Source organism: Prinia subflava, chromosome 1, assembly GCF_021018805.1.
Source record: "Prinia subflava isolate CZ2003 ecotype Zambia chromosome 1, Cam_Psub_1.2, whole genome shotgun sequence".
Classification (NCBI taxonomy): Eukaryota; Metazoa; Chordata; class Aves; order Passeriformes; family Cisticolidae; genus Prinia; species Prinia subflava.
This window is the reverse complement of record NC_086247.1, coordinates 12,044,474-12,069,633: the sequence shown is the minus strand read 5'-3', so window position 1 is coordinate 12,069,633 and position 25,160 is coordinate 12,044,474. Positions and strand designations below refer to the sequence as shown.

At 44.8% G+C, this 25,160-nt stretch overlaps 1 protein-coding gene across 4 annotated transcripts in view; it reads left to right on the top strand.

Moving 5' to 3' along the window:
* The window catches only part of ZHX2 (zinc fingers and homeoboxes 2), a 73,923-nt gene that overhangs the window by 37,346 nt on the left and 11,417 nt on the right, over window positions 1-25,160 (top strand). Inside the window, exon 1 of one of the 4 annotated variants that reach the window (XM_063418078.1) lies at window positions 14,530-14,660. The exons of the other annotated variants lie outside the window; for them this stretch is intronic. The gene's annotated coding sequence lies outside the window, so the exon portion shown is untranslated. Of the gene's footprint in view, window positions 1-14,529; window positions 14,661-25,160 lie in introns of those variants that run through there. 4 annotated transcript variants of the gene reach the window in all.

The window sequence follows — 25,160 nt, the reverse complement described above, 5'->3', positions numbered from 1 at the left end:
CTGGAATGGTGCTGTTACCCTTTTTATAAATGAGTGAAAGTAAACCTGGAGAGATGGATTAGGATGTCTTTCACCCCAGCTGCCTGTAAGTTGAGCAGTTCCTCTATAGTAGCCAAGTGCTTCTAGGATCAGTTGAAAAACTGCACCATTTCCAGAGATGTTTCACCCTGCTTTAGGACAGATGTTTGAGGCAGGTCACAGGGATAGCCTTTAGATTTGTCTATTTCTCCCCATTTATCTCTGACCCATAAACTAGATGGAGAAAAAGTAGACAAGAGGAATGCCACCCTGACCAAAGATGACCTGTACAATTGCTGTAGGTGGTCCATAACAGTGTTCCAGGCTGCAGGATGTCCTTGCTCATCACACTACTCTGGTCACACAGTGTCAGGTGCCCCTTCCAAAGCAGCACAGCTAATCTCTGCTACACATTGCTCACAGCTGGGCATCTGGGATTTAACAGCTCAGAAGGATATGCAAAACCAGTCCCCAGGCATGTAAACTAAGGTGCTAAAGATTTGTCTAAACCTTTCTTGCAAGCCAGAAAGAGAATTAAGGCTTTCCTTCCTATTTACACTGAAGGTGTGTTGTCGTGACCAAAATCAGAGTGATAGTATTGCAGTATAGTGCAGTAATACAGCAAGTAATATGGGTGTGTTAGGCAGTTCTTTAAAAAATCCTTCTGAGTTTTATCCCATACTTCTTGCTAAGTTCTTTGATGTCTTTTTAAACTCCTCTGCTAGCTGATGGCAGCCTCATCAAATCCAAAGGTGATGCCAGGGTGTGGTGGGAGCTGTGATGGAAGCAGGCTCTTGGGGTGGATAGTGACAGCCACAGAGCAGCACATGCTTGCAGCCACCTGTTTCAGCTGCTGCTTCCTGAGAGGTCTGGGAAGGAATTCTTTTTATTTGCTACCACCCAGGAGCTGATACACTGCAAAAACCAAATGTTAGTGTTTTCATAGCAAACATGGGTCTCCATGGGGCTTGCGAGGCAGCACCAGGACAGGCTTTGCAGTGGGGTGGTGGGAGGTCCTGCCATGCTGGAGGGGCAGCATGGGATGGGGGAGGCAGTGGCTGTTGTGGGGGAGGCTGACAAACGGGTGGATAAAATTGGCATTACCAGTGGAGGTGGAGGAGGTGAGTACTGCTATGACAGCAGATGTGATCAGGCTACCTCAGAGGGACAAGGGCAGCTCAGAGGTTTGAACCAAATGCCCTGAGCAAAGGGAGCTTGTGGATCTGTTTCTTGGGAGGAGGTGGCAAGGTTTTGTTCGATGGTGACTGGCAAGGGTAGAGGTCTGAGCAGTGATGCTTTTGAATATCAAAAGGCAGTGGGTTAAGTAGCTGAAATAGGAATTGTTGCAAGAAGGTACAGAAATAACATTTCTACCTGCAATTTTCATCATATGGCCCAATTGTGCAAAGAATACAGAGAAAAGTGCTGCAGAATAGCAATCCTGCTTGGGCTACATGCTAAGAGAAATGCCCTTATGTTATGGGTGAGACAGATGTGGCTGATAGTGAAGATACTGACAGTACAGCATATGGGGGAGTGGGGAAGGTCAGGACAGCTCTGCTGTCCCTGAGCAGAGGTGGTGCAGAGGTGAGCAGTGGGCTGTTGGGGAGGGATGGCTGTGCCAGGAGTCTGTGTGGTGCAGCAGACCTGGTGCTGAGTGATTTGGGGCAGTCCCTGCTGCATAATGCTTTGGAGTGCTGTGATGGGTGGCAGGTCTGGAAAGCTGTTCCCAAGGAGAGAAGTCAGGATCATCAGGAGGGATAAAAAGTAGATGGGAACCTGTTTGGGTAGATGTGAGCAGGAGTTGTATTGTAAAAGCTGAAATGTGATTTATAAGGGGAAATAAATGCTCCACAGTGAACACAGACTGCTGTGAGAGAATTCACCTGTCAGGTCCTCAGCTCAGCATCAGCTACTCAGCCTCCCTGTATGGGTGTAATGTGCTATACAGATTTTCAATTTGCAGTAATTTGGGACTTGCATGTAGTCTGGAGAGGTATGACATGCACTCAGGCAGGTCTGAATTTCCTACTCCTGAGGATAAGGGTGGATCCAAGCTGCAGAAAGCCCTTTGTGGGAGAAAAGGGCACATCTTGCCCAAGCGAGTGCTCAGAGATACCGCAGTAACAAGGAATCCTCAAAAATGAAGCCCAAGGCTCATGGAGGTTTGTTTTGGGTTTTATGTCGTTTGGGATCCATGTACACACCTTGAATTGCAAGTCTGTGATCTGTCACAAGTCCCCAGGTAGCCAAACATGGAGTTTTTTCTCCTCACTTAAACTCTTCACTTAAAGCTAAACCAGGTTTTGCAAGCTTTCCTCCTCACTGGTCCCGATGGATTTAAAAGGTACACTGCTACTTCTATGTCTGCTTGATAAACAGAAATATCAAGGGATGAAACAGAGTTCAGTGAATTGAAAGGAGAGAGATGGAAAGTGACAAAAATTGCAATGGACTTTCCTCAAGCTTTCCATCTCCACCTGTTCCAGACCTTTCCTTTTTTTTTTTTTCTACCATTGGTAATTTTTGGTAGTGTTGTTTTCTCAGTGGCTGCTTGCTCGTGAAGATATCTGTTGGAAATCAGGAGCCTGATGTCTTGAAAGCAGGAGCACATGGACTTGTGACTCTGCTTGTGTATTGGAGAATGTGCTCCTGTCTCCTAACACAGCAAATGCAGCCAGGGGTATTCCATGCTTTGCATCACCAACAGATTCACATGAAACAACAGTGATACTTGTATGGGTAATTTGTGCTTAGTCCCAATTTCCCTGTTCATGGCATTAGGATAGAGCATCCCACAGGCACTGAGCACAGTGGTGGTCTCTGAGTTGACTCAGTTTTCATTGTCAACATTAGTTATGACTCAGGTATAAACAATCTGGCATGTTTCCTGTCTGCAGTTCTCCAAGTACACTTCTGCTCGCGTGCCTCAAACCAGACTGCCACTCTGTTTGCCACATTCTGAAATCCAGCCAGGCTTGCAACAGATGAATCAAACCCTGCAGTGCTTGGGGCAGCTGCATTTCAGATGCATGTCAGCGTGTAGGGAAGGGCCAAGAGGGGCTGCAGTGCTCAGGAGAAGCACCTATTACAGGAGGAGACTCAAGCTCTAGTAAGACAGGGAATGGCCTTGCATTTATTATCTTGGTTTTTAATATTGGATTAAAACATGTTTTATATTACTTATATTATATATGTAATTGTATCTAGTGAGTATATATTAGCTGTTATATACTATGTGAATGCAAAGAGGAACTGGGGTTTTTTCAGCTCTTCTATAAAGCATTCAGTGGATTCCTATCTTGGTGTGACCTTGCTTTCCTGTTCAGGAAATTTTCCTGTCAGACCATCCAGATTTGCCTTGGCAGCTGCACCCACAGCACCTGAGCTGGGACTGAAACCCTTTCACTGTCGGTGGTTCCAGTGGGCTGAGGGGTGCCCTGCTTGCCTCCCTACACTCAGGCAGTCAGACCAGGCTTCCTTACCAGCTCAACCCAGGCTTTCCCAGGGCAGTCTCAGATGTCTACATTCTTAAAATAATCATAGTGAAATCACAGAATAACAGCTTGAACTGGTGCCTCTGGAGGTGGGACCTCAAACAAAGGAATCCTTGGGCTTTTACATCCCCAAAGTCCATGTGCATGACAGTCGGGGCTCTTCCTGCTGAGTTTTGGCTCCTGCTGTGTCTCTGAGTGTCGGATCACCTGGCTGCACACGGGTCCTCTGTGCCCTTTGTTGTGCAAAGGGGTCAGTGCCAGCTCTTGCCTCCGGCTCCCTCCACCCAGAGCTCAAATCTGCTGCTCTACTGAATGGATTCCTCAACATCTCCAATGGTTTGACCTTCAATAAAAGAGCCCTCTGAGTGGCCATGGACAGGCCATCCCTCTGATACTGGAGGAGTGCAGAGAACAAGCAGCCTTCTTCTTTGATCCTGCTACTGCTGGAGTCAGTAGCAAAATTTCAGAGGACTTCAATAAGCCGGGATCAGCCCTCTAAAAATACTCCCAAGGCACTAGGGGAAAGCACTTGTGAGCAGGTGAGAAGCAGCCCTTGTGCACCTATGGGGTGGAAGGGAGCCCACTGTTACTAAAAAGTGTTGCTTCTTTTGAATACATCTCTTTTGTTGCATATTACCAAAAGGAAAGAAATTTCTGCAGCAGTGGCATAACACATAGGGCTGTCTGTGGCAGCAATAAGTTTTGATCTGTTACTGTAGAAACTCTGCCACTTTTTGTAAGAAAAGACCCAAAAGCACCTTCCTTTGCCGTCTGAAAATCTGAAGGGCGCATTTTGTGCATGTCATGAGGATCTCTGAGCATCTCTTTCCAGCTGAGTCCAGATGAGTAATTGTGTCATTTTGGACAAACTCCTGATGCATACATTAGCCTCATGGTAGCCCTGGCTGCCAGAGGTGGCAGTGAAATCAGAGGTGCACCCTGTGTGTTAAAAGCAGTGTAAAGCTTCCGGAGCCTGCTGTAACTTACATCACCTTTGGGGATTCCTAGGAGTGGTTTTGATCATGGGAAGGAGAGAGGACAGGCTGGGGGTCAGGTTTGCATCCCCTGGCATGTGATATGATATGCCAGGCTGGTGGTGGCATTGGCAAGCATGAGGGGATGGTTGTGTTCATCATCTTTCCCAGCAGAGAACAGCTTCAGTGTGTCCTTTAAACCTGAAGCTAACCAGGGAAAAAAAAAAAAAAAACCAAAAAAAAAAAAACAACAACAACAACAACAAAAAAAAAAAAAACCACCACCAAACCTTCAGCCCCTGAGATGGCCCCAGCAGCGCTCTGCAGTTGAGATATATCTGATGCACACAAAGCTGTGCACTCAGGGACAGGATAAATGGAGAAAAGAGAGATGTTCACCTCCAAAAAGCTGCAGTGGTGGCAGAGGGGAAGGAAACAGTGATTCAGCTGCTCTTGGTAGAGGGGTAAGAGCATTTAAATAGTGAAAAAGTAGAGGGTATTTTCAGGGTTTCATAAGCTAGTTGCAAAAGTAATAAACACACAAAAAAAATCTCATTTATAAGGGCAGAGAGTTTCAAGGCTGCATCTCCTAGTAGCATCCCAGGGTTAGGAGAGCCATGTGGTCATTCCAGTATTTGCTTCAGGCTCATAGAGGCTTAGTTTCATACCTGTCTAGGACCTCCCTTTTCTTGTGCATTCATGCTCTCCTTGCCCAGAAGTGCTGGGTCTGTGAGAGGAGGCTCATAGTGCCACTGCCAGTGACAGGGGCTTCCCACTTAGCAAATACTAAAAACAAAACAAAACACCGCAACAAAGCAACTGGTGGGTATAGCTGGTGAATTACCCTGCAAATCACAGTCCCTGCTTCTGACACCTGGCTTCTGCACCACATCACCTGCCTGCCAGCAAGCACATAGCTATGCCCATCAGATGTCTGAGGTTAGTCATAGATAGATACCTGTTACCTATGGCTTCTCCTCCTCAATCTGTGTACTGTGTTCTGGGATATGTCAGGGGAATGGAGCACTGGGCCCAGATGTTATGTCCTCTTCCCTGGCTGCTAAAACATGTCAGTAAATTTAGTGGTGGTAACATCATCATAATGAGCTCTGAGCAATGTGCAGCATCAACAGCACAACTCTGCAGTTTCCCAGAAGCTGTTCCTTACAAGACCCCTTCTCAATACCCTGAGCACTGAGGTGATGTTACACAAAGTGGCTGCTGCCTGAATGCCTCCTTTAACACGTGCTGCTTTGGTATTGCTTTCAAATGCCAGAATTTTGCAAGAAATGAGATTTCAAAAGCATCAGCTCTTGTCCCATGCAGTGCATGTTTGTGTCCTCAGCTGGTCCTGGTGTTGTGTGCACTCAGGTGGAGGCTCCTTCCTGGGCTCTGTACTGAGTGTGCTCACATTTTGTGTCATCTCCCTGACTGTGGAGCACCAGGTCTCTTTCTGGGAGAAGCCACCCTCTCTGTGCAGCCTCCGTGGTTGCTGTTGGTTTGCTTTCCAGAGGACTCCAGCAGCATTAAGTGTGACAGCACTCTGTGCCTCTCCTCTTCCTCAGACACTTAACCTTGAGAACTCTGAAAGGCAGGACAACCCTGGGTCACCTCACAGGAAACAGAGATATTCAAAGAGTTCATGTAATTAGCTGCAGTTTCCTTTTTAGAGACTCCCAAATCTGCTTGAGCTAAGGAGCCAGCTGTCGATCTCACTGTGTGTCCTGGGGCTTTCCCTGGTTCTTCCTGCTGGTGGAAGCCTCAGCGGTGATGGCAGCACAGACCCAGATGACATTGGAGATTTGAGTACAGAACAAAAAGGAAAATTAGGTTGTGTTTGCTTTAAAAAGGCTGGATTTTATTCCAGGCAGTTGGAAGCTGGGGGTGGGAGGGCTTTGTATTCCTGCGAGTGAATTTGGTGAGTTGGGTTTTTTTGGTTTGTTTTAGACATCATGGCTAGATCCACGCATGCAGCCAGTCTGTGCATCCTTCCCTGTGTGGGTTACTGGAGGTGCCTGGTGTTCCTCTGCTGCTCCTTGCCCCCTTCTCCAGGACCCTCCTCATCAGAGGCTGGTGCCACATCGCTCTGTGCCCAAAGCGAGCCATGTGTGATTGGAAGTCCAGGAGGGCAGTCCTCCCTGTGCAGGGGTTGGTGTAACTCTGGTAGATACCACTTGCTCTTTGCCCTCTGCAGGGTACAAGCACACTCAGCTCATTGGCTGAAGGGTTTGAGCAAAATCTGTCTGGCTGCACGAGTTGAAATTTGTTCGGTTGAACCCTAAAACAAATTTGCCTGCATGAGGAAGTTGTCAGAGACAGCAATGCTTGGTGTTGCTTGTTGCTCCTGAGCCACCAGTTGTAGAACATCTAGCTTGCTGCTCAAAATTGCTATTTTTACCACAGTGTTAGCAGAGAGTTTTGAAGTATATTGGCTGGTGAAGACAGCAATATCTAACACCTGGGTTTTTTACCTTCAAAGCAATTTACATCTAATAGTCCTCCTGACTCCCATGTTAGCAGGGACATAGTGTGTAAACTCTTTGAGACGAGGAGTGGGGCTTGTTTGGGTTTGTAGCAGTGACACTGTGCTTAAAGAAAAACTGTTGATCTGGGTAAACCTTCTTGGTATAGAACACCTGCCTAGGAATCATACAGAGAAAGGACTTTGCATGAATAACTCAAAAATGCTGGAGAAGGTATTAGGATTGGGATGATTTAGTGCAGTCCAACTGTAGCTTATCTTTCTCTAATTTATGTAAAGCAGTTTTATCTGTCTTGGGGGGGTCGTGTGCTCTTTTCTTGTTTAAAGTTCCAGGAATCTACATGGGAGATCCCAAAATTAGATGAGTACTGTGTGAATGCATTTCTGAGTTAAGTTGTAACCTGAAGTATAAGAAAAAGACTTTCTTAACTTGTTGTATTAGTAAATTATATTCAAACCAGAGTTGCATGTCATTTAACTATATGGTGAATCACATCTGACAGATGTGCCAAAAAGAGTCTGAGATAATGTGACCAAAATGTCACGCAGTAACAATATTCACATAAGAGAGTAATTTCCTGAAATATAATCCTTGGGGACTGTAAAATTAAATTTGAAAATGTATCCCCACTTCTATCTTGCCCCCTGTAAAGTAAAACCACTGGAAATTTATTAACTCCTTGGTGGTTCTTACAGCAGCTTGTGAAGATTAAACTTCTCATTGGGTCTCTTTCCTAGCCCAGCTTCCCATGCCAAGGACAGAGTGAATCCCTGCATTATCCATTGTAGCACACACTTGTACTGCACATGATGGAGGTTCCCCATAGAGATATGCATGTTGTCTGCTTTGTTCTTCAGGTCTGCCACATGTTTTTCAAGTCTTCAGGTTTCCTGAAACAGTGACAATTTTGGGTAATGCCACTGCTGTGTATCAGTGGGCAGAAAAAGAGCCTGGGCTTGTTTCGGGTTTAATTTGGATATGTGCAACTAGGAGGCATTGCATGTAGTTAAAGTGTGTAGGGAGCTGGTGCTGGCACTAATGGTGGTGTTCTCCAGGGATCTTTTATACACCTCTAGAGAATGTATAATCTAATTATGGCAACCTTTCCTAAAACTATGGTAATTAAACTTAAGAGATTACTGAGGTTGTAGAGTATGGTTTTCTGAGTTAACTTCCAACACTACCTGTTGCTAATCTGTGTTTTAAACATTGAATTCAGCTTCTAACTAAACTTCTTTAACTTCCACTAGTCAAGCAGCTAACTGGGAACTCTTGCAGGCTCCAGTTAGTTTGCACGATCCTTATTGAATTAGACTGGAAAAGCACTGTGGAATTCGAAAGAAAAGCAGAATGTGAAATCATTATCTTTCCTTTTTATGTAAACTTTTTGAAAGAGGAAGACTGTGGTGTCTTTATGTGAATCATCAAATGAATAACAAAAATCCAGGAAAAAAGGTGTGTTATCATTCTGCCTTGACCAGGATTGTGAGTTGAGATGGGCAGGCCTGGAGCTTGGGCTAAAAGCTGGACAGAAGTGGGGGTCATTGCAGTTCCTGTGCATTTGGCATGGGAGAAGAAAGCTTGGAGTCCCTGACCAGGGCTCTGCTGCTGAAGGCGAGCTGCCCCTGCCTGGTGGGATTCAAGAGCAGCAAGGCTGCCCTTTTGGCCACTTGAGCTAAACTCAGAAGGACTTCAGGAGGCTGAGGACAAAGTTGTTTCTTCACATGCTCCTCTTCCCTCCCTCTCCAAGCCCTTGTAGCCTCTTTGTTACTGATGATTTCTTTCTCTCTCTCTTCTAAGCAACCCCAAAGTCAGTAGAGGTGCAACCCAGCACCTGGTGTTTTCATCATCTGCCTACAAATTACCTTTCCCCTCAGGAAAACCCATCAAAATACCCATGTGCACACACAAAACAAACTTACAGTCCCACCAGGAGAAATGCTGTATTAAAATCACACATGTAGCATCATCAGAGCTGTGGTTTAAGCAGGGCAGATGGAAATGCCCTGCTGACCTAATGCCCATTAAAAAAAAATCTGTACCTAGTGTAAATGGGCTGCTTTCTTCTTTCCCTTTTTTCCTTTTCTTATCATTTCTGTGCTTTCTCTTCAGAAGTAGTTCAGTGCTGCATTAAAGAGTTTACAGGTTCTTTTCATCTTACCTCTTTTTTCCCCCCAATTTTACTTCTACCCAGCAAGCCTCAGGGGTTTTTTGGTTGGGTTTTTTTTTTTTTTCACTTTTTCTTTCTTTTTTTTTTTCTTTTAAAGCAATTGATTTATAGCTCTCCTGCCTGCTGGGAAAGATTGACCTGCTACTGAGCATCTTCAGACAGCCCCTCTTATGAGTCACTTGGGACTGAAAGCAAGCAGAGGGCCAGGTTGAAAGGTGTTTTCTTTCCTGATGCTATTTACACTCTAAGGAAATAGTGATGGCGTGTGCTGGTTTTGTATAGCTTGATACACATTGTGTGAATGTGTACCTGCATCTTGAAATGAGGCTGTCCAAGGAGAAAAGACCTTTTTTTTTTTTTTTCACTCCACCAGCACCCTTCTGATTTCTCCAAATTTGAATGAAATCTGAGTGCACTTTTTTTTCCTCACTCTTTCTCTCAGGCTGTGCTTTTGGTGAATTCTTGCTGTGCAGTTTTGTTTTCACAAGTTCCAGGCTGTGTTTTGTTTTCTCTGAAACATGAGGTGTGGATTCCATCTGGAAACATTTCAGGGGGTCGTATCATTTGTGGTTCTCTTCCTTTGCTGTCCTGGTCTCTGTGTGCTTGTCTGTGGCAGGGACAGGAGGAGAGCTCAGTGTTCAGCCACCATGCAAGAAGTGAACGATGCCTTTCACCTCACTTCTGTTCAGTGCAAACTTGATGGGCCATGGAGGCTCTTTTATTGTTCAGCATCTAAAGCCTGAAAAGATATTTCCGGGCAGTCTGGACAGGGTTGTCTTTGTTTTTTTCCCCTCCAGTTCCTGCCATCTTGATACCAACACTAAATTGTTTCACCTTCAAGGGAACAAACCTGAAGTGCCAGGATGGTTGTTCTTCATCCTTTCTAAAGGATGAATCAGCCAGCACTGAATTTCCTCAGACATGTCTTCTGCTTTCATGTGTTGGTCTGAAAACACTGACCTCAGCAGCTGGGCTGATTTATTCCACAAAAGGAGGAAAATCTGTCTATTCTTGTTTGAATTCAGTTTTAAAAGAATAAGATCTAGAATTCAAAGCAAATTATGAGGAAAAACAGGCCCTTTTTTAATTTGCTTTCATATACGTAATATTAAGGCTATTTTCCCATTTGCTCATGCAACAGTTAAGGCCAAGTTCCATGGACATTGCCCTTGAAGTCTTTTAGTGTCACCTTTCATCATTAGGGAACAGCCAGAGATGCCACATTTGAACCTTGGCGAGTGGCAAAAGAGACGAATAAAGATTTACACACTGGCCCTGAAGATGAATCAAATGTGGGGTGACCCATCCCGTCTCATTTCTCCTGTCCCTTCGTGTCTGGGGGTGGTTTGGATGCAATTAACTGATGTGAACTGCCAGTGTTTGGAGAGGAGGGGTTTGAGAGCTGATTCCAGCAGCCGGATCCAATTTCTCAGCAGTGTTGTGTACAATTGGGCTGTGTTTCATCATACTCACTTTATTAAAATAAGTGTTACAAGAGGACTGCTCAGTGAGCGAGTGAGGATTTTCCATTGCAGGCTCTGCAGTCTTTTCCTCCTTCCTGGCTCTCTTTCCTCCTCTTGCAGTACTGCACATGGGATAACTTTGCTTTAGAAATGACCTTTTTTCCAAAAAGACAGCAGAGGCCCATGGCCTGCATGAGCAGGATGGATTTTAGGATTTTTTGCTTGTTCCCTTTCTCTCCCCTCTGATTTTTACCCTTTAATTTACTGCTGTGAGTCCACAGGACATACCAGGGAAACAGAATGAATTGGGTCATGTATGGCCCAATGCCCCTCGAAGCCCAAAGCAGCCCTGTCTGCAGGGACTGCCTCTCTGGAGCATTTCCAGAGCCCACACTAGCCAGGAACTGTGTGAACAGTTTGTCTGGTTTCTTCTGCTTAAGCTTCTTTCACTCTGTTTTGATGAGGGTAAAGATAAAAGGTTGGAGGAGAAGTAGATTACTTCCACAAGGCAAAGAAATCAGGAAGAGAAACTTTGGGGAGAAAAGATAAGAATAATTCAATATTTTTTTTTTCTTGGGCTCCTCTTTCGGGTGAGCAGCATGCAGTAAGTCTTGACCTATTTCCCTGAATATCACAAAAGTCTTGAGGTAGGAATTGCTTCAGGAAATATTCATGGGCAAATGTTTCCCTGCCAGAAGGTAGCTGATCTGCTGGAGGTGAAGCTCTTCACATAAGTGTCTGTTTTGTCAATGCTTTTGTTGGGAAAGAGCTCTGAAACCCAGGCGAGATATGAGGGGTCATGGCTGATGAATGCTCCTCTGAGATCTGGTTTCAAGTCTCTGCCATCCCCAGCCTTACTGATGGCACTGTTGTTTGTCCCTTTCCCTGCTTCTTATTTGGATTTTGGGGTCAGTGACTTCAAATAATAGCATCAGCTCTTGCTGTAGAAAATGGTTTTTCCTAAACTTCCGAAACTGCTGTGTAATTAAATTTTCACATAAAGCTTCAGGAGAAATAACCCAGGACCCCTTCAGTATGGGTTGTTACACTGCTTAAGGCATCCTTGCAGGTGATAAGACAGGGAGGGAGTGCTGCTGAGATGAGGTGGAGGGGAGGAAGTCCTCAGGAGCTGGCTTGTAGGCCAGTTTAGGATTGCCTGTAGTTACACAAGAGGTTTGCCTACATGGCTAGCTTGAGGACTAGCAAAGACAAGGTCTTAGCTCCCAAGTGTGTGGTGATGCTGAATTGATAAAGTATTCATCAAAGAGCATGGGCAGGGGGCATGTTTAGAAGGCAAATGCAGGGACAAGCTTGAGAGCCTCACTGGTGTCTAGTTGGTCCTAGCAGAACATCAGGGAGCTTGTGGGTGCCCTGCCTGCCTGCCCTCCACACTGGCCAGGCTGCCCACACCAGTGGCAGGCCTGTCTGTCTGTCTGTCCTCCAGAAGGAGATGCCCTGAGTCAGCATCCTGCTGTTGTATGTGGACACCATCTGAGAGCATGGCCTGGTGGCCTAGTTGCCTTAATTCCACTCCCTTCTGGTGTGGAGAATGATTTGGGGACTGCAAAGGTAATATTTCATGCTGTTTAGGAAACCAAATACATTGATTGGGCTTTACAGAGCAAGCAGATCAACCAACCTGCAAATGACTGAGCAGCTGGGTAGCAGCTGGAGCTGTGACACGTTTTGAGGCTGTGGAAGTGCTGCCTCTCCCCAGTGTGTTTGGTTCCCAGGCATGACAGGATTGCCAGGATGGCAGCGACAGCAGGAGCTTTGCAGAAGGCTCCTTCCCTGCCCTCCTCTTCTATGCAGTGAAGTCTGTGGAGAAGAGGTGCTTGGTGCTGGTGGGCTGCCATGGGAAGAGCTGCCACACTGCACAGAGTTCATACTGGAGTGTTTGGTGGCTGTTTCTTTTTGAGAGAAGAATATTCACAAACGTTTTAAAACCGAGTGACCATCTAAATTAACACAAGCTGGTCACAGAATCAATCTCTCAAAGTTATATCATTAGGATTTTTTTTGTTGATCCTCCCCTTGGAAGGAGCACACGTGTTTTGGCAAACAAACACTGAACATTAGTGTCACGCTGGATTTTGATGACTGGATGGATGGTTGGAGCCTGTTTTGCAGCTCTGAGGAGAGAGCAGGAAGGAGGAGAGTTCGCTAGAGACAGTGGGGGTGAGCATAAGCCTTGGGCACGCTGCTGCAGGCCTGGTCCTGACATCCCAGAAACAGGAAGAGAAGAAACCAAGTTTTAAAAAGATCTTTAAAAAAAGATTGAAACAAATACCCTTCAGTGAGAAACTGTTTCATGGAGCAGTTCTGCTCCTTTTCTGCATTTCTCAAGTATTGCTCAAGCATCATTGTTACAGTTTCTTCATCTGGAGGAGCTATGAAGTAGCCCTAGGGGAAATCCAGGCACCAGGGAGACAGAGAGGCTGATGCCTGCGCTGGCTCCGGCTCTGAGCCAGGGCTGGGAATAGTGAGTATGCTGGGATTAAAACGTGTGGGAGGAGACGGGAGGAGGCAACTGCCAAGGACTTTGTCACACTTAGGTGTTCTGATGGCAAACCCCTTCCACTGGTTAGAAATAAATGAATGGGAGGTTTAGCCAGTTCTTCTCTTCTCGTTGTTTTCCTTGGCATTTTATTCCTCAGTACAATAAAAATTTCTCCATGTGAAACACGGCTCCTTTGGTGGCTTGGGATTGTAAGGGGTGTTCCAGGGGTGTCTTGTGCCAAAGCATCCAGGCCATGAATGGTCCAGATCAAGCTCAGTTATGAAAGTAGGAACTGCTTTGATCAGTATCCCTTGATGCTTAAAATGAGGAGTAGAAGAAACAAAACATGTCCTTCTTTGTATCATGTGCTGTGGAAAAAGTCTCCATAGGCATGGATTGTGCTAATCTCATTGTATTTACAATTGTGTCAATTCCTACTATTTTTGAATACGTATCAGGTCTTACTTTTAATGATCCTTTTCACTTTCTTTCACTGTATGTTTCCAGAAGAGTCCCTGGTTCTTTTGAACTGCCTTATTAAATAGTGTGTGAATGATTCAATAATCATTTCCTCTTTGTATTTCTGGAGTGAAATGAAAATGCAGAGACATTTGCGTCCTGCTAAATCACACTTTTTTCCAGCAGCATAGTGCTGGGGTGTGCTCATTCTCTGTGCCCTACATCCCATGTTGGCATCCTTTCCCAGAGCTCCAAGGTGCTGGCAGCTCCTGTCCTGGCCTAGGGACCCTCATTTCAAGGGCCAGTTGAGGGGGAAGGTGGGTCAGGCTGGATTCAAAGATACTGCATTAAAAAAGTTATATGTACATGAACACACACACAGGCTGGCAGATCAACCACAAACAGAAATGTTGCAAAAAGGAATCACATGTTCTTAGATGAGATCAGATGTCTGCCAGGTTTGTGGCCTCTTGAAGACAAGATTATACGTGGAAGTTGGAGACCCTTATATTCGGGTGGTCTTGTAGTATCTAGGTGGAAAAAGTTGTGCACAGAGACTGAGGGCAGAGCTCTGGCACCCACTCAGACTCATCCTTGCAGCTGATCTGGATAGAGGTCACCAGAATTAAAGGCTCCCCAAAGCTGTGATGGCTCCCACCTCCACTGACCTGCAGCACTTGACATGGGAAGAAGGCTCTCGTGTTGGGGAGGGGGACAGTGTTTGGGTTTGTGGGTTGCAGTCATTGGGGCAGCGTTCCTAACCCAGCTACAGAAACTCAACTCTGTGTGACAAGGGGGAAGGATTGCATTGTGTGCTCAACTTCTGGCACAGACAAAGGTCCTTTGTGGCTGTGCCAAATTCTCCCGGCAGCAGAACTGTTACTGTGCGCAGAGGGCAGTGGCTCTGCCCTGTGACAAATTGCAGCAGCCACGGGTGCTGCAGGGAGGAAGAGGAAGCTCGTTTGATCCCGTGATCTCCAGGGGAAAAATGGCGTTTGTGTGCCTGCCTGATAGGTGCCTGTAGGGACACTTAAACTGTTCATTCCCACCTGAAACCTCAGCGTCCTGTGTGGCAAGACAGGCCTTTTCCCTATAAGTAAGCACAGTTTTGAAAGGCTTTCTAACTCTGGGGGTTTTGTTTGGCTTGGGGGGGGCTTAATTAAAAATTATATTTATAATCAGTAATTTTCATAAGGAAAATAAACATTTGATTTGGAGCATATTTGTTCGGTGGCTGAGGAAATTAGATTACTGTCGCTTGGTGAATAACTTCAAACAGCTTTTGATTTCACACTTCATGGGGTGTAGACATCTGGAACATCAGTGATGCTTCAGCTGGTTTCTGATAGACAGGAGTTGGTGTCTTGGTCTTGTATTAGATGCCTTAAATGCCCAGTAAGCTGAGAAAAGTGTTACACAATCTGCAGGGAAGGGAAAGCGTGCAAATGTTTCAAAAGGATCATGCTGGACTTGCTGTTTACTGTCTCTCAGCCTCTTCTGTGGAACATGTGGTAGGTTCTCTGTCTCACAGTTTATAGGGTTACACTAAAACAAAGGGTTTTGTTATGATGACTGGGTGCTTATTAAGAAAGAGAAATAATTAAATATACTTTGAAAACAAAGTGGTGAGATAAACTTGAAGGTAATAAGGGGGAAATTATGTGTACGGATGATCAGAATGGGAATTGCAAGAAATGAAGTACAGCAGATATAGCTAAACAACCTCTACAAGCACAGGCACAGCATGTGATCAAAATGAAAGAAAGCAGTGTAACTAAGCATCTTTTAGATGGTCACTTTTTCAGCATTTGACCTCAGAGCTGATTGAGGAACTGACCAAGGAATAATGTGACGCATGCTAGGAATGTTCAGCTTGTACCACCAGCAAGCAGAAAAAAAATGTATGCTTTTGACTGAAAATGGTGTGAGTCAACTCATCAAGATCTTCCAGAGAGAGAGAAGGGAACAAGTGTATTGATGGTGCCCACAGACTTTGTGTGAGATGGGATTGTCATGGGAAGATCTCCATCACATGGGAACCCTCCCTGAAATACTTGGTTTTTTCCAGAATTTTGGCAAAAAGCGGGAAGGGGAAGAGTTCTTGAACTGTAGGATTCAAGCAAAGGAAGACCAGGAGGAATTTGTGTGGTTTGGTAATGATATGGTTTGCAGCAGCTGCAGAGGAAGGTAGCTCTTATTTTGTGTAAGGACAGGGGGAGGTTTAGCAACCTTGGTAGAGAAGCCTCTCTCTTGTATATGTGCACCTGGTCCAATGAGTGATTTCTGAGAGAAGGCAGAAGAGTTCAGACCTTTTATCTTTAGACTTTTGCTTCCTCCCATGAACCTCCTGGTGAAAGTTGTGGTGGTTTTGTGACTTTGGGGCTCTTTTTCTGGGACCTGATGTAGAGGTAGCAGCTGCTTTCACAGGGGCTGTGAAATGTTTTCCACTTGTGAGCTGGGAGGGTAACCTGAATTTACTGGAGATTGGAACAGTAACCAAACACTTTGCAGTTTCCAGCCCTGCTGAAGACCTTGGGTAAGGCATGATTTTTTGCACTCTGATATCCAGTTTTGGTGGCAGCAAGTTGTAAATTGACTTGGCCAAATTAGCAAAGCCCCTGCCATGTTTTCTTCATGCCTTAATTGCCCATTTGAGCAATGGGAGTAATAGCAGTGCCTTAACTCACAAGCCTGCTGTGAGGATAGGTATTTTAACAGCTGTAGAGCCGCCAATATTGGACCAGTGGGATCCTCTGATCACCATGGGTCATTAACCAGCTAAGGCAGACTCCTACATGAGGGGAAAGGACCTAAAAAAGATACTTGTTTTACGTGGTGGGTGGAAGTCAATGTCACTGCTTTTAAAGAAAAGCCTCTAAATGTGGAACTTATGTTTTTCATGCATCATGGTCTGATACAAGGCCACTTCTAAAACAGCCTTTTCTTTAAGCAAGTAGAGCACAACAAAAGGAAATGTGAAATGTGACAAGATGAGAGTGAGTGAAAATTATTTACAGCAAGGTATTTGCAGTGCCCCTCAGTTGAACCAAATCTGCTCATCACCAGGAAGCCGAGGAGATCAGACTGATGGAAAGCACTGCCTGTGCTATTCTCCCAAGCATCTCACTCCTCTTAACCAGCAGCAGCCAACTTTCCCACATGCTGCTTTTTGTCTCTGTCTTGGCTAGGAGATTGGGGTCTGGCTATAGCCATGAAACACTGAGTCAGGTTCAAGAAAGGAGATGTCTTTTCCTAGCAGTATTGGGGTTCATCTGTATCACAGGAGTCTCCTAATAGAGCAGTCACTGAACTGTGAGAGTTAGGCCAACAGCTGACTATTTTGTGTGCTTAAAATTGGAGCTGCTCTGAAGTGCCTTGGACATCAGATTTGTTTGGTATCCCCTGGCTGAGTTTGGAGGTCACTGGGTGTTCAAGTCCTGTGAAAAGTCATGTGGCAGTATCCAGGAATGGTCTTGTTTTGAAAGACGTGTGTCTAAATTTCCTGCTTATGGTAATGTTGAGATGAAATGTTTCCATTTCATCGCTGTGCAAGTATTGAGTGTGGTGGGCTTCAAGACACATCTTTGGACCCCAAATCCATCTTTTGGGCTTCTTCTTCAATAGCGTCTGGTACTGTAGCTCAAGAGTTTTCATTCAGGAAATGAATATTTTTGGTTGCTACACTTTATAAGCCAGACCTGATGTTTTAAAAGGCAAAATTACTTAGTACTGAAGCTTTTCCCAGTAGTGCAGAGGTTCAGACTGTGTAAGCAGTGTCAGTCAAGACAACTTGAAGCAATAGCTGTTGAGTTCATCAATGTGTAGGAGAGTGGATAGGGAAAGGGGGACAGGAGAGAGCAGCAGTGCTTGTGGGCCACAGGTAAAACCATCCTGTGGGATGAACCATTATGCTGCTCTGCTTGTAGTGTTATCCTCCAGTCTGGGGAATGTGAAGATACACAGAGGCTCGTTGGGGAGGGAGGAAAGAGGTACAGTGATTCATCAGCTGTACAAATCACAAACCATCTGCATTTCTCCAATACATCGTGAATGAGTCAAACAGGGAGCTGTGCAGCTATGGACACCCAGGTTGCTAATGTTTGCTGTTAATTCTAGAGCTCCTTCCTGTCTCTGGGGAGTTCCATAGACTCTCTTAGCGCTGCAGTTGTGGTGAATGAGGCTGGTGGAAAAGCTGCTTCCCATATTGGACAAACAGAGCTGGCCCAAACCTCCCAGAGGTGTGTGTACTGCTTGTCTCATTCAGACATGACATGCTGGTGACAGGAGTTGCTTCTCTTTTCTTTTACCCTCAAAGCTAAACACTTCTTAGAAGTGGTCACCAAAATAATCTTGGGGCTGTGGCCTTCTCTCCTTCCCCTCCCCTGGGTCCTCTGGGCACCTTTTCCCGTTTCTGCTGTGGTGTGTGCCACGTAGTGTCAGAGCCAAGACACGCGGGGCTCTAGGGGCTGCTTCTTCAGAAGTGAAAGCTCTTGGGTTTTTTGGTGGGTTTTTCTGAGAAATTTAGAGCCCGTGTCTACCTTGCAGCCTTGTAAGAGGGACACTTAGAATGTGCATGTGATGTTTATTTTGTTTTCCCCTTTGCAGTTCACCAGCAAAAGCGTTTGAGTGCCTTAATAATTTTATTTGGAAAAAGCTGACACTCAACTGACTCAAGGCAGGGTGCTGTGGTTCTCAGAGCAGAAGAATTTGAGAAGGGAGACAAGTAGTGTAAGAAGTACTAAAGCAGGAAGACTTCTGCACTGTTGCTTAAGTTTTGTAAGCAAAGTAAAAAAATCAAATGTCTTGATTCTATCACAGCTTGTGTTCTTTCTGCTGTGGAAGAATTTAACTTAGAGTGTCTCTATAGTAACAATCAATCTGAAAAGAAAAAATATGTGATAATATATAAAATATACAGTTACATTGGAAATATGTACAGCTGTTCCTTGTCTAGGTTATGGAATGACATATGACATAAAGGAGAAAGTGGACCAGATGTTGCTGTTAAGATATTTGATCTAAACAAGTAAGAAATTATTACTAAAAACTGTTCTAAGCAAAGAATACTTATTTTAATACATCCACTCTTTCCCAGAAAAAATATTCCTCATTAAATCTTCTGTTTAAATATTGAAGAGAAGTTAAGCTGAACATTCTAACAGGATAAACGGGGGGTTTTTTCTGCATAAAATAAAAGATGAATACATCCAGGGCTTAACCCACTAAGCTGAAGTAGTGTCTACAGATAATTTTTACTTTGTATCTGTGAGTCTCTTGTCTCCTACCACATGATGCTGGATGAAAACTCAATATGAAAAATTATTTATACCCAGTGACTTTAATTTAGTCTAATAATGAGAACTCAATGAGTTGCACAGACAAGTAATTAAACTTAATAGAATGAATGCTTTTATAGCTTTTTTATTTATCTCATTTTATAGTTTTTCTATTTCTCTCATCTTTATTTCTCTCTTCTGAACATGCAAGTACCCACCCTAGGAGTAAACACTAAACATACCACTGATTAAAGGAGATCATTTTGACAGGGTACATGACTATTACTATGGAGCTTGCTGCCCCTGGAAGCCACCAGTGGAGGGTGTTGGACAGAGGATCAGCACCTCTGTGGGTGTTGAGAACATTTGCTGATGTATCTGACTGTATCTTGCAAGGGTTGTTTGTGCATCATCTTCCTTGGAAGAACTCAGTTTGTATTCCTCCTTCCCTAAGGAGAGAGCAAGGCCTCAGCAAGGCATCCACCTTCTGGGTTTTGAGAGCAGTCAGGTGCTGCTGGGATTTGGGGTCCTTTTGTGTCCCTGGACATCTGTGAGTGCAGAGCACCAGCCAAGTGACACATCCTCAGGATGTGGATGCACGTGCCTCTGGCTGAAGCACACACTACAAAGGAAAAAGCTTTTTCCAGACTGCACCAACCCCACAAACCAGTGGGAGCTGCAGGTTACCCACCTGTCCCTTTGTGTCTGCAAGCTCTGGGTTGCCAGCCCTTTTCCTGGAGGAGAAGGCAGTGGCTGGGAAGCAAGGAAACCTGGATTTTGTCCCCACCTTGGCACTCCAGTGCTCTCCCTCCTGTTCAGGTGTGTGCCCTCCCGGAGAAGCATCATCTCCTGCCTTCACTGACATTAAGGCCACTGCCTTAGCTGGAGTAGGTGGCTGTTGCTACAATAGAAGTATTTTTTCAGGGCATGAACCAGTTTGTAAAGTGCAGTTTCTAATCACGAGTAGATTTTTTCAGAAAGCAAAAAAGCTAGTCAGGCCTAATCCAGTTTTTAGCAACTGAATTAAGCCTGCATTTAAAAAGGGGGAGAAAAGTACAAGCCAGTGATTGCAGATTGGTACTTATAATAGAAAATTCACAGCGTGCAATGTTCATCTTCCCTTTTTCTGGGAAAAGGTTGGCCTCTTGTGTTCATACCACCATTTTCCCCACAGCTTTGGCTTAGCAGCAGCTTGAATGAGAACATTTTAGTTCAAAAGAACAGCCTATTAGCAGTGTACTCTGAAATAAGCCTATTGCATGGTGGTGCCACACAACCTATTCTGGTGAAGCTTACAAAGGGGTTTTTTTCCCTAAAATACCTGTGTTTTTCAGAATGAGTTTTTCTATCTTTACACAGTGGTCACATCATAGCTGAGCTGGTAATGTTAAGAGGCAGCTTTTGTGTGATTAATTTCATCATGCAGCTCTCCAGGATTTTCTACAGCTGTTGGTGCCTTTAATTTCTATCCTCAGCCCACCAAAACTTCTGATTCTTGATTTATCCTTGTGTTTTTCCAGAGTCTCTCAGTGACTGTGCTGTAGGGGGTGCAGGGAAGAGGTGGGATGTGCACTGGGTTTGCTCCTGCCCCCATTCATGTGTTGACATCCAGTTTCACAGGATGTGTTGCTGGGGAAGTCAGGAGTTCCAGAGGCAGTTTGGTTTGCTGATCACCTTTGAAAGGTGTGAGTCTCTGATCCTTAAAAGAAAGAAAAACTATCAATTGCTTCTTTCCTGTAGAAAATATTCATGGTCACAGCATCCTGTTACAGACATCTATGTAGGATTTTTTTTTATCATTAGGAATGTCTGCACCAACATACGCAAACTTTCAACTTTATTTTTTCATGTCTGAAAAAAATATTGGTATAACAATCTTTATACCTCCCCTTTAACTGGAATTTATTCAGCTTGCAAAAAATTGTAGAAGTGTTGTAGCTCTGTGCTGGTCTGACTTAAATGCTGTTTTAAAAGCTCTGCCCTAGTTCACAAAACCTGCCTTTCTTTCTGTGTGTTTTTTTGGTTTATTAAATCGTTACAGTACCAATCTATCATGCAGGAATTATTTGCCCTGGTTTGCTTCCACTTTTTCTTCTGTATGTAATTAAGCAATGTTTTTAAGTGTTTTATCACAGAGGAGAGCAGCAACATGTTTTTTGCTGTGCTAGCTGATGTGCTTTGTGATATTACTGTAGCAGCTGCATGCTGAAAACAGTTGTAAGGAAGGAAGAACATCACCCTAGGCATGTTCCTTTTTTTGCACCATGAAATGTGTCTCTCCCCTCTCATCCTTGCATTTGTAGGAGAAAAATGTTACTGCAACTTTAATGAATGTGTGTTCAGCATCTCTGATGGGGGAGCAGGATGACAGCTCTGCCCTGTTCTGCTTGTGTTTGCATTGCTGCAGCCTTTGGACAAAGAGTAGATGGTCAAGGGGGGCTTGTGATGCTGTCAAGTAATATCAGTTAGTTTCTGCTCTGCTCTGAACCTGAGCATGACTTTTGGGCAGCCACGGGTTGGAGTCGAGTGTTCAAATCCAAGACACTCAGAGGGACCCAACATTTGCATCCTGGGAAGTCAAGGACCCACAGGCTTGGAGGGTTATAAGAGGAGATGGCTGAAGAGAGATCCAGGAGTGAAGGGAGTCCCTGAGGTCCATCCCGGTGTGGTTGGTCACACGTCCTGGAAGGGGTGCCAAATTCTCCAGCTCAGAAAAAGGGTGGTGCAGGTGGTGTCTCTGCTCTCAAAGCAACCTGCAGTGTTTGCAAGGTGGTGATCAGCAGGGCCTGGCATCTGTGTTGAGGGTCGCTGAGATCCACTTACGGTGAGATGAGGTGGGATGGTATTCCAAAAGAACCCAGGCACTGAATAATTTGTGCCCAACAAGTCCTTGCTGGTGAGCTGGGTGCTGTGTACCTCCTCTGTTACGTCTGCTGTGTCCTCAAGCTGGGGAAGGGGCGTGGGAAAGCTGTAGGGAGGAGTTTTTACCTTTGTGATATTAAATGTCACGTTCAGACAAGGGGGTGTGGGTGTTAAATTACAAGGATGTAATTTGCTGTTGCTTGTGCTGTGTAGCAGAGAGGATGCTGTTCGTGGAGACTGAGCTCCTAAGCAGTAAAGCAATAAAATGTTTCCACCCTCTTCAAGCATCAGCCAGCCCTTGCAAATGAACACTGCTATGTATTTGTGTGCTTATTTGCAGTTGTCCTCATGCTGGTGGTTTTCCCACTGTTCATTTTCAAATGAGGCCAGGTGCTGGGAACTCTCTGCCAGCACAGGGCAGAGGAAACAATGCAGCAAGATGAAAAAATAAAGAAAGATTTTATTGGCAAATTACACAAGTGTTCCTAAAGTGTTTGGGTTTTTTCTGTTTGTGTGCTTTTAAAAGTAAGATTTACCTGTGAAAAGTTAAGATCCATTTGCACTGCCTGGGAGGTTCAGCCTCTTTCAGCCTCTGTTTACTTTACTCCAGCCCTTGGCTGAAAGCAAGATGCAGCATAAAGCAGTGACATTTCTGATGTGCTTTTTCCTTTCTGCTAAAATTAAAGTTTTCCATGCTTTTTAATTAGGCATACCTTTAAATTTGGTTGGTTTTAGACAGCGTTTTCCAGACTCAGTCATGTTTTGGGGTACAAGGAAAAACAAGCAGCATCTTGCCTTGTCTCCCCCCTTGCCGTACCACTTCCCCAGCCACAGCTCACAGGATTTTGAATGATGCTTTGTGCAACTGAACTGTGTCCAGGTGCCATGGAAAATTCCTGCTCTGCCACCACCTTGGAGTAGCCTGTGGGAACAGCAATGCAGAAAATTGCAGTTTCTACCCAAATATTTGCCTTTTGTCATGGTGGAAGTAGAGTGTAAAATTTAACTATGTGCACAAGGTAAAGATATGGGAGAGAGTGAAAAGATTTCAGTATTCAGCAAGAGAAACCTTTTGGATTTGTTTTTATCACCCCTTAGCTTGAACTGTACAGTTACCTTAATGCTGATGGAAGGTGGCATTGCTGCACAGCCAAGGGTTTTCCACTGCCAGCCAGGCCTAAAAACATGGTTCATTTTTCCTGGGAGACTCTCTGCAGTTTCCCTAGTCTGGGGCCAGGTGACCAGATAGGAAATCTGGCATTTCCTCAAGTCAGGCACAGAGATGCCATTAAGATCCCACTTCATTCTCTTGTCAGATGCTCTGTAGCCATTTTAACAGGGGTTCAATTGATCAGAGGACTGTGGCTGGATTATTTAATTATTTAAACAAATTTCAGAAATTAGGACAGGTTAGGGTCTCGCTCATAAGTACTGTGACACTCTTTTGGGGAAATAAGTTGAAAAGAAGGCATTGCTTCTGACTTGTGTGCTCCTGTCCTGGATGGCTCTGCCAAAGCAAAGCAAATCGAAAGTTTTTGTTCCTGCACACAGGTTCTCTGTGGTTTGGTTTAAACTTCATTCACGATGACAGATTCTGCTTGGAGCCAAGCGCTTTTGTTTTTCACCTGGTTGCCTTTTGCTGCTTTGTGCATTTGCTCGTTTAAAAAGAAAATTCAGAAATTGAGATTTTTTTTTTTCCTTTCAACCCCCTGCAGTATGGGGAGACATGCAAGAGATGTGGCAGGTGAGCTGGAGGGATGAGGACTGTCTTCCCTTCCCATGCCCAGTGAGCAGCTGCTGACTGCACCCTGCACCCCACTCCTGTGGGCACTCCACAGTGGCAGCAGCCCAGAAAAAGAGGTTATCTGTCCACAGTCCTGTCCATAACAAAATACGAGGAGAATGGGGCCAGCTTTAGGGATAGAGGTTAACATGACCATGGTGCAGCCCCATATTGAATATCAGATATGGATTTTGCTCCTGAAGGAATGCATGTTCTGTGGACAGGGCTCAGGTGATAAAGTGCAGCTCGGGTTCCCATCAGGATGTGCCAGTTGCCAAGCCATTGCATTGGAGGAGCTGAAGTAGGATCATTTATCAGTTTTGTCAAGAGCAACACTGCATATTTAAAGCTGTCTGCTGGGGCTTTGATTTTCTGGCAAGTGGCTCATGTTTGAAAGCTGTGAGATGCTCTTGATGCTTTCTCTGATGTTCTGGGATGAGCTGTGGCAGTTTCTGCAAATGTACATGATGCACCTCCCAAGGATGTGTTGGGGGGGGGTCCAGTCTTCTTTTGGAACTTTCTGCTCTTTTGTCCCAAATGATATCCTTACTTAGGTCCTGGAGAAGCTACTGCTTGGAGATCCCAATAAACTCTCCTTGCTCAGGTAAGTGTTGAGCTTCTCCTCCTCCTCATTGTTCAAGGTCGAAGGGACAAAGACAGTCTGTACCTAGTTATGAATGCTCAAGACAACACCTCTTAGGATAAAAGTCATTTGTTTCTTTTATTGACCTCTAAAAAGCATTTGACTTGCGCTTGATTTCTGTGGTGCATCACGATTCTCATGTGGCAGAAGAAAACCTACTGAAAGTGTAGGGTTAGAAAACCAGCAATTAGACATGCTGGTTAGCATTAGACATGGAAAACTGTTCTGTGGAAAGAAAGAAGGAAGAGAAGCAACAATCTGTACAATTTTCTTGAAAAATTGTAGCAGACAGAATTTTTCATCTTTCCACACACTTAGATGTGTTTTGAAGGGACCTTGTCCCTTCCTCTGTATCACTGCATCCTTATTTGAGGCCAGTCCTCCTGTCCTCGTAAGAGTTTGGAGCTTGGTGCAGCAGAGATCTTGCTAAACTTCCAGAGATTGGGGAATTCAAAACATTTAGTGTGACTTTTAAGAAACCTTTGATTGATTGAAAGCTGTAACCTAGATGTTTCTCCTTCTCTACTCTTTTTCTTCCATTGCATTCCTTTGTGTTCCTAGCTTTTTCGTCCTGTGGAGGGAGGGGGAAGTTCAGTGAAATATAAATAAACCTTGCTCTGTCTTTGGTGTTCTTTGAATTTTCTTCCTTTTGCTGATGCTGCCACATGAATTTTGCACGAGGTAGTGCATTGAAACAGGAGCAGACCATTAGTGCAGCAGTGGCCTGGGAGGGGAGAGCAAGACTCAGGAACAATCCAGGAGCCATGGCTCATCTTCATTACCCTGGCCCAGGACACTGCCTTGCACCTCCCTTCCCTCATCTAAGAAAGTCAAGTATCACAAATGTTGTGGGATCTGCAGGGAAGAGTGAGATGAACTGATCACCTTCTCCCTGTTTCCAGCACCAGCTGGCCTTGCAGAGCCCATTCTGCCTCTGTCTCTAATCTTCTGGCCTGTTTCAGCCAAACTTGCTACAAGGGAAGAAGCTTCAAAGCTAATTAATTTTCTGCAAGCACAGTTGAAAATGGGTGA